This window comes from Ipomoea triloba, chromosome 1 (genome assembly GCF_003576645.1).
Source record: "Ipomoea triloba cultivar NCNSP0323 chromosome 1, ASM357664v1".
Taxonomy (NCBI): Eukaryota; Viridiplantae; Streptophyta; class Magnoliopsida; order Solanales; family Convolvulaceae; genus Ipomoea; species Ipomoea triloba.
The window spans coordinates 7,930,227-7,940,168 of record NC_044916.1 but is presented as its reverse complement, the minus strand read 5'-3'; the positions used below and the strand labels follow the sequence as shown (position 1 = coordinate 7,940,168).

General features: G+C 35.4%; 1 pseudogene; it reads right to left on the bottom strand.

Annotated features, from left to right (window-relative positions):
• Window positions 1–5,034: 5,034 nt before the first annotated feature.
• LOC116027035 lies at window positions 5,035–9,446 on the bottom strand (annotated as a pseudogene).
• Between the last annotated feature and the right edge of the window lie 496 nt (window positions 9,447–9,942).

Genomic DNA, 9,942 nt, shown 5'->3' with positions numbered 1-9,942 from the left:
GCCTACATTAGGGTTTCAAAATATTAATATATATATATAATTTTCAAACATTAGATCCTACAAGATCAATGGTTATCATTTGTGCACACTCCTTAAGGAAGCCATTTTATAGGAGCCAAACCAATAAGTATGAACAAATGCTATTGTAAATTTAACTGTTGAAAATTAAAGAAACATAAGGAAAAAATAGAAAAAATTACGGGATTAATTTCATATATATATTAATATATATAAGTATTTAAAGTTTGTATATTTATGAAATTGATCACATTCATTTTTCTCTTATTTTCTAGCCATTGATTATTCTAAATGGACGCCTCAAATTAGTTCACATTTCTCATATTACTATCAAGATCAAATGAGAACTTAGCTTTCTCATAATAAGTGTGGACTAATATGAACCGTCCATCCATGATCTAGGATAATCAATGACTAAAAAATAAGGCAAAAATGGAGGAGGTCAATTTCATAAATATGAGTATTTTGTTCTGAACATTTCAGATGGTGTGGGATCTTTTGGATCAAAAAAGTTTAATTTGCTTCATCAAATTCTCTATCTTATTGTTGGGGAAGAATTAAATATGCAGGTCCCAAAAACAAGGTGATTTATTAAAATTTTGTGTTCTTAATGCATTGATTTCACTACATAAATAGTAAAAATTGGTGAATTATAATGTAATGTCTAATTGATCAAATTGGTTGTAGACGAATATCAATGTAGTCCTTAGAGAACTTTTTAGCAACTCAGGTAGGTTGGAACTCTTGCACTGTGCACTTGAATTTAAATAAAGATATCGTAACTTCTTGATCATTTATTTTTTGTATTTCAATTTATTTGATTTTCCCTCTTTTTTGAAGGTTATGATAAATGACACAGTTACTTTAAAATTAAAAACGAAGATATTTTCTAAAGCATCTTACACCTTACAGTTTAATTAGTTTTGTTACATTAAAGAAATAGATGCATGGAATCCCTAATTTGATTCCCTTAAGTATACTAATATTTATAAAATTGACTCAATCTTTTTTTAGCCATTGATAATTCTAGATGGATGGATCAAATTAGTCCACACTTATCACAAAAAACCTAGTGATTTATTTAGTTAAGTAGGCATCAAATTAGGCCTACGCCTCAACTTTTTTTTTACTAAACATGTCAGGCCAAGCCATATGTTCCATGATAGAGGCCCGACCCATTCCCACCACAAGGTGGTGATTTGATGGAGAGCACAAGGGAAAGAATTAATAGGGGTGGAGTCGGCGGGAAAAAAGAGAAATATGTACCAATATAACATCTTTTACTCATATGGAAAAACATTTCCCTTTCATTTAACAAATTAGGATAGGTGTGTTATACGTAAAAGATGATAAACATGAATGTTTTGAAAGTATTTTAGAGAATTGGAGAAGTTGATGAAACTATAAGTTGTGAGTTGCGACAGAGAAAATAAAATCAAAAGTGTCAAATAAGAGAAATCAACAAGTGGGCATTCAGTTTAGTGGTACGATTCTCGCTTTGGATGTGAGAGGTCTTGAATTTGATTCTCGATCGGAGTGCCTTTATATATCTTTTTAAATTACTTTTAGGGTTTCATTCACATAATATCCCGCTTGAAACCCTAATCCTTTCCGGCTTTTCTTTAGGAGTAATTGTACGTTGTGGAGGATGACTGCACTTGCCTCAACGTTCTACACTCAAACTCTCTATATATGAAGGTATACTCACACTCAATCCTAAACTTGTGGGGATGACTTTAGATTGTTGCCATTTTCGGGTTTGATTTCAATTTCAATTCCTTACTTTGAGTCAATAAATCTTAGGGTTTGTATATGTGGTGATAATCTTTGATATTCAAGTTTATGTTGTGTCAACAAAATCCTTTTCAGCTTTTGGGTTTAGGGTTTAGGTTTAATTGATTATGTTACATTCCAAACTCTAACTACACTTACACGATGCTTTTGAAAAACAACTCATTGGTTTGTTCCTACATTATTTTGATCGCATGGTGTATATTAGAAACTTTACAAGTCTGGTTTCCAATTTTGAATTGTTGAAAATTTGATTAGTTGTTTCTTTAAACTTTATATAAGACACAAAATTAATTGCAATTTTACACAAACAATGAATTCCTATAATTTATTAAACTTTTACTTTCTAGTTTCAAGTTCCTTGCAATTTGCCAATGATTGTATATAGTATACTCCATTTTCAGTTTACGTGTGTCTTTGTGAGATGAGTTAATTAGTTTTTATATTTTCTTCTATTTGTTTGGTTTGTTCAGGGATTGTTCTATCTATTACTCATACATTGTGTTGTTTGCTTGTTATTTAGGAGTGTGAATCCTTGGTAATATGCTTAAGCTCGTTTCTTGTGAGTTATGTGCACATAGAGGTGGAAAAATTAAGCTTCTTTTGTTTGCACAAATGAGTGTTTTTCTTCACAATAGTCAGGTAATTTTGTCTTTATCTTGTTTTTGTGTTTGCCTATTAGGTTATTATATTTCTTTGTTATAGACTAAGATTCCCTATTATGTGTTACCAAAACAATAGTATAAGTATATAATATGAGTCACATATATAGGTATACAAGCCATAAAAAAAATAATAAATTTTATTTGATTTTCTCTATCACGCTAAAATATTTTTAAAATAGTTCTTGTGTATAATGCACATATCCTTAGCGCACAAAAGGAGCATGTTTTTCTATATTGAAAAAAGAGAAGAAAAACGAAGAGATAGAAGGGAAGAGGTAATATAGTCTCTTCTCACTTCTCAATATCTTCAAAGATTTTTTTTTTTTAAGAAAAAAAATGGCACAAGAAATGCCCACATGCTTCAAAGGGCTACATGTTTCAATAGGTGGACGTACAGTCTAGTGGTGTGATTTCTCGCTTTGGGTGTGAGAAGTAATTTGTTTGGTTCTCAAAACGCCCCTATCTTTTTATATTACTTTTATGCTTTCACTCGCATACATTTTTTACAAACCCCAATCCTTTCTAGCTTTCTCTCAAGAGATGTACTTTGTAGAGGATGATCCCACTTGCCTCAACATCACACACTCAAACTCTATATTTGAAGGCATACTCACATACACCCAATCCTAAATTTTGTATTTTGCCCATTACCTAACTTATATGGATGATTTTAAACCCTCAGTTTATGCCGTGTCAACAAGATCCTTTCCAACTTTTGGGGTTAGGGTTTAGGTTTAACTATTTATGTTATGTTCTGCATTCCAAATTCTAGCTACACTTACATAATGCTTTTGAAAAAGACTCATTGGATTGTTCTTGCATTTTGATCGATTGGTGTATATTTGTAACTTTTCAGGTCTAGTTTTCAATATTTGAAAGTGAAAAATTTGATTAGTTTTTCATTAAATTTTATATAACACACAAAATTAATTACAATTTTATACAAAAAAATGAATTCTTATAATTTATTAAACTTCAACTTTCTAGTTTCAAGTTTCTTGCAATTTGCTAAAAATTGTGTATAATATACTCCATTTTCAATTTACACGTGTATGTTTGTGATATGAGCTAATTGATTTTTATCTTATCATCTTCTATTTGTGTGATTTATTCAAAGATTGTTCTATCCATTGCTCATAAGTTGTGTTGTTTGCTTTCTATTTAGGAGTTTGAATAGTTGGTAATATGCTAAAACTTGTTTCTCGTGAATTATGTGCACATGGAAGTGGCAAGAGTAAGCCTTTTTGTGTGCACAAATGAGTGTGTTTCTTCACAACAATAAGGTATTATTCTCTTTTTCTTGGATTCTGCGCTTGCCTATTAGGTTATTATATTTCTTTGTTGTAGACTAGAATTCCCAATTATGTGTTACCAAAACAATAGTACAAGTATATAATGAATCACAATGCCACATAGGTATACATGCCCTAAGAAAATTGATATCATTTGATTTTCTCAGTAGCTGAAATATTTTTAAAATAGTTCTTGTGTATGATAAACCTATCTTTGGCACACAAAAGGCACATACTTTTTCATATAAGAAAAAGAGAAGAAAAACAATGATCACATATTTTTTTCATATAAGAAAAAGAGAAGAAAAACAATGAGTTAGAACTTAGAAGGGCAAAGATACTATGAAGTCTGCAACATCTCCAAATATTTTTAGAAAAAAAAAAAAAATGGCACAAAAAATGCAAACATACTTCAACAGGCTACATGCATAGCATAAGGAATGAAGCACAATAGAGTTACCTTTTGCAGTTTTTTCATAACTATAATAAACAATGCACTAAGAAATGATTTTAACAAGAAAAGAAAAAAAAAATTTCATATCAATATATGCATGCATTTATGCTCCTTTACCTGTTCATACTTTAGTGGCAGTTTTCCCACAAGCATGTAGCCCTTAAAGAAAAATAGGGAAATGAAAAGCAATCCTTTTGAGCAAAAACAAGCAATAAAAGGATGAGAATGCAGGGCAGGCTTACAGGAATAGCCGAATAGGAGTGAAGTTGAGAAAGAGGGTTAAAATCCAACTCCCCACAAGTATCATACAAGGAAAGTCAAAACGGAATTCTTGCGAAAAACAAAAGCAGTATCCTAAACCACAAGACATACACTACACATAACACATTTACCTACTAATTCAATCTGTTAAACATTCACTTGGCCTCCACATAACACAACATATTTCACAGGGATGATGACTGAAGAGAGGAAAAAGGTTGAAAAACTTCAAACTCTTACCACCACCAATCCACCATCACCAATCACCAATCACCAAAAGTCAGAATCTTTCAGCACTGCTACCGCACTGGTCCCTAGTACTATCTTTTAGTTCAGAGAGCAATGGAATAGAATTGATCTTTTTTCTTTTCTTTTTTTTCTTTTTTTTTTCTTTTTTTCTTTTTTTTTTTTCTTTTATCTTTTCCTGGCAGCCCTTGGCGACTTTCGAAGCTTAGGCATCTCAGCCTCACCATCACCATCACTCACCTCTTTGCAATCAGTGGACTTGTTAGGTGTGCCAACCTTCTTGGGTGTCCTGGTTTTACCATTTCTGCCGGGACTCTTCAGTTCTGGTTCACCATTTCTGTTTGCCTCTTTCAGAGGATACCAAAGGTCATTAGGATCTTGAGGTATAGAAGCAAGATCAAGTTCAAAAGATCCCTCAGGCACACCTTCTCTTTCAGTTCCAGTCAATCTGAATGAGGGAATTCTATGGGAGAACCTATAAAGCTCATTCTGCTTTATTAACAATGATGATGAATCAGCATCGCCCTGGCTTGTTCTCTGAAAAAGACTCACAAATCCATCCAATTTATTCAAGTAGCCAACTTTAAAGCCAACATCAGCATCAAAATCAGAAAGCACCTCCACAATTTCATACTTAAACGGCTGATGTTTATTAGGCTCAGAGCTCCAACTAATATCCCAGCCCTTGAAAAGTGCCCAAATCTCCCCTTTACTAGGATATATGATGTATGAACCCTTCTTCTTACCCTTTGTCCACGCCATTTGATGAGAGAATGAGGCAAGATTATCACTGACTTCTGGATCCCCATGTTTAAACTTGCCACATGCAACAGGTAATCCAGCTTTATTCCAAATAATACCATATTGGTCGTCTGGATCAACCTCAAGCCAATTAAAGTGTAGCCTAAATTTAGAAGAAGCTACTTTTTTTATATGGGCATAATATCTTGGCATGCCATCTACTGTATCATAACAAGCCCATAGTTGGCCAGCTCTAAAGCACTTTTCTTCTTTTTCCTTATCAAAATCATGAAATTCCTGATCAGGATAATCAAATTCCTTAGGAGATGAAGAAGTATCACTGACTTCAGAATCTGATTCACAATCAATAACTTCAACCTTTTTGGCACCATTTACAGTTGAACCAGCAGCATCTGCATCAACATTGGGGGCATTAATATTTCCTTCATGCAAGTTCTGTTCAGAAGGCACTCCTTTTTCTTCTGGTTTGCTGTCTGGCACTATTTTTGGATGATTTATTTGGTCATCCTCTTCCTCAGCTTCATTGTATGAGACATTCTGCCTTCGCCGAGAAGATCTTCTGACAAAATTACCATTAGGCTCGTCTCCCTGTCCTCCAGCAGGATTGCTTCCCTTCTCATTACTGAAATCTTCTGACTCATTGCTGCTTGAGGTATCAAAACTTTCACTTGATTCAGATGCCTGTTTTCTGCTCCTTTTCCCGCTTTTGTTTTTAAAATCTCTACAATCTTGTGGCCATTCATTCACCTTGCAAGTGCCAGCCTCTCCCTTACCACCAGCCACTGAGTCCATACCATTTCCATGTTTCTCTTTAGCCTTCAAATCCTCAAACACCTTAGAAGTATTCCCTCTGTGTGTCCCTGGTTCTTGCCCAGCCCAATTAACCCCGGAGCCATGCTGAAATTCTTTATGGGAAGATGGAAATCCAGCTGTGTTTGCAGCCGTTTTGGTGGTTCCTTGATTTGGAACCACTTTCTGCTGAGGAGGTTGACTAGGCTGGTGTAAGCCAACTCCAGTTGGAACACCTTGATAACCTAAATCATATGCAACGAAGGATTTCAAGCAGTTTTGGCAGCGCACAGCTCGGTTGACTATTTCCCGCCTATACTGAAACCTAACACTGCAAAAAGGACAGGTCGTCCAGAAAGAGGTTTCATGAACTGATGAAGTTGATTGTACCTTTTGATACTGATTTTGGCCACTGAACTGAGAAGTGAAACCATTTGTAAAAAATGTTGGCCTTGCAGGGGGGTTGACCTGATGAGGTGGTGGTCTCATCGAAGTACTTCTAATTGAAACTCTAAATTTACTGTCATAGATAGACCTTTTTGTTTGGTCTGAAAGCACAACATTTGCCTCCCCAATAAGCTTAAAAGCAGCTTCTGCGCCAGGGAACTTGTTCTTGTCGGGGTGAAGGACAAGTGCGAGTTTTCGGTACTGTTTCTTAATGGTTACTTCATCTGCTGATCTATCAACTTGAAGGATTCCATACCAATCCTTTTCCAATCCCAACATGTTTTTAGCTGAACAATGAACATTGCAGACAGCTAGCAACTGATTAATGTTCTCTAGATCAGGGTAAAGTCGTTGAGCTTTAGCTGCAAGCTTCTGGGCCCCTTCAAAATCATTATTTTGCATTTTCTTCTCTGCAATCTCCTTAGCCTTGATGGCTTCATCTTTATTGCACTCCATCACTAGTACCAAAAAATACATCAACCATTCAAATCACCAATGTGCAGCACATAAATGAATCTCCAACCTGTGTGTTGCCCTGCCAAAAGTATACAAAAATGTCAAATTCCTAAAACTCAACATTATAAAAGATGCAAACTCAATCTTTTTTGTGGGATAATTGCATAGCTTACCATGTCTACCATTTAACACATCAAAAATGGAAAATTCTGTCCTAAATACGCATTTTAGTTCCAGGAAAATATATGGCATATTATATGAATTTAATATATTATTTAGGGAAAATTGTACATTTTGTCCCTAAATTATAGGGTAATTGTAGAATTTGTCCCTGAGTGTTGGTCATGCTCACTTTTCTTCCCTAAGTTATCATTGGTGTTGCATTTTTCGTCCTTTCGTGCTCACTTTTCGTCCCTGAGTTATACGAAAAGTGAGTATGACCAACACTTAGGAACGAATTCTACAATTACCCTATAACTTAGGGACAAAAAGTGCAATTTTCCCTATTATTTATTTAAGAATCACTAAATATGGTTAAGAATGGTTTTAGCAAGTAATCACCTATTGATAATTAGGTCAAGTGTTAAAGCATTGGTGCAATTAGGGAAAGGCACAGGTCCAGAACAGGTAATAACCCAAAAAGTACTACTCCATAACTGTTTTAGTTCAGATGAAGAAACCTGCACCAAATATCTTAACTAAATAACAATTTAGATGAATTCAGTTTAGGTGAAATTATTTCAGTTCCTTTTATCAGGTTAGTATGTATATATCCATGTTATAAATCTTTTTGCAGGTTTTATCATTTTTTTATATTTATTCGGCCATTAATATTTGATAGTTGAACATAAAGCTTAACATTGATTAGTTTAAGTTTTAACCAAATGCAAAAGAAGAATTAACTCATTCTAAAAGAGTTCAGAATCCAGATATATTAAATTTAATTAGATACTTTATTATTTTGATATTGATTTGGGTTTCAAGTCAAGTGTGGATAAAATTTTCACATCCAACACCAAAACCAAATTATGATTCAAATATACCATAATTTCAAATATTCAAACCCAAAACCAATAAGTTCCAACGGTAATATATGGGGTAAATGAAAAGCGGCACAAGAACAGATTTTGAGTGACCGAGCTTGTCCTCACTTTGGCCCAGACATGCACCATAGCCCATTAGGCCCTGGCTCAGGCTAGAATAGACAACATACTGAGATTGTGAATGGAAACTAGCAATTACAACCAGAAGACTTGGAGCGCATCAAGACCATTGCTTGAAGTGCCAAGCCCTATTTGTAACCCTAAGTCACAGTGCCATTTATGCCCAAGTTTGTATCTTCCTAGACATTCAACATCCTAGGACATAGCATCTCTAATGTTTTGTAATAGAAGTCTAAGTGAATCAATCAAGAGAAAAAAGGTCAAATGAAACTTCCTAAACACAGCCAAATTCCAACCTTTATCTACCTTTTACTGTTTGTTGGTCAAATTAGAAACACAATAATATAAAATTAGGTTCAGATTTTAAAGTATAAGGTTGGATAATCTGAATATGGCAGACTCCTAGCTGCAATGAACTTCATCATAAATTGAGATGTAAACTAGCCTATCATACATTTCTCTATCATTATAAATGTTAAAAGTGCTAAGCAGTGTTCTAGTTCTCTAGTGTGGAAAATCGAAACCCCAACCCCTAGTACTCTAATGCACACATGCACACAATGTGAAGTTATCAGTAAAAGATTAAACAAATACTATTTCAAGCAGTGCTGTCAGTCTGTCACTAGTGAAGGTTCCAACTCAAGTTCTAATCGTTCTGATACAAGTATGAACATTATTGATGAAGGGCCAGCGCATGAAGATATGTGCAACCCAATTGATTTTGGGAAAAATTTTCAAAGAGGGCTACTGCAACTGATAACAAATCCCTTAAATTAGCAGAAATGATTAGTGATATCGACAGCAAAAATTGTGCATGTGAGAAATGAAAGCCGAAGATGACAGGGAAATTGACAGCCGCAGGCCGCAACCCACAGCCGCAGGTCGCGAGACGCTATATGAAAAATACAGTAGAAGAAGTGTACCCGGAGACTGCACGCTCAGAGAAAAGAAAGTAGAAGAGTAGAAGACCTACCTCAGCAGAGCCATCCACAGTCCACCGCCGGTCTCGCTCACGTCGACACTCCACGGCTTCACCGCTATCCAAGATTCCGAACGTTGGTCGGAGAGAGGAAAACAGGAATATGAAATAAGGAATTTTGAAAATGATTTGGAATTAACCTGATTTAGGGTTTCAAAATATTTTATATAGATATATGTATATATACATACACACATATATATAGATCGGGTATATAGATCGGGCTCTCGGTCTATTGGGCCGTGGTATTTAGGCCCGAATGATGGGTCTAATGGGCCGTGATATTTAGGGCCGGAGGGTGAGTCTATTGGGCCCGTGATATTTAGGCCCGTAGGGTGCTGAGATGCTGGGGGTGAAAAGTGGAAGCAACTAATGGGCTAGGAGAGGAATAATGGTTTGGACTTGAGAAGGGTTAGTGACCCAAGAAAGAAGTAATGGCTTGGGCTTGGAGAAGGGTATTCGGGCTACCAAGGACGAGGGTATGGATGGGTGCGTCGAGGACTAGGTAGTTGGTGCGTGGTTGGCAAGGTGCCTAATAGTGCGTTGCTGCTCACCGCGTCGCCAAGCATAGTAGTGAGGATTGTTACCCAAGCAGGGTAGTTTAGCTAGGGAGTTTTTT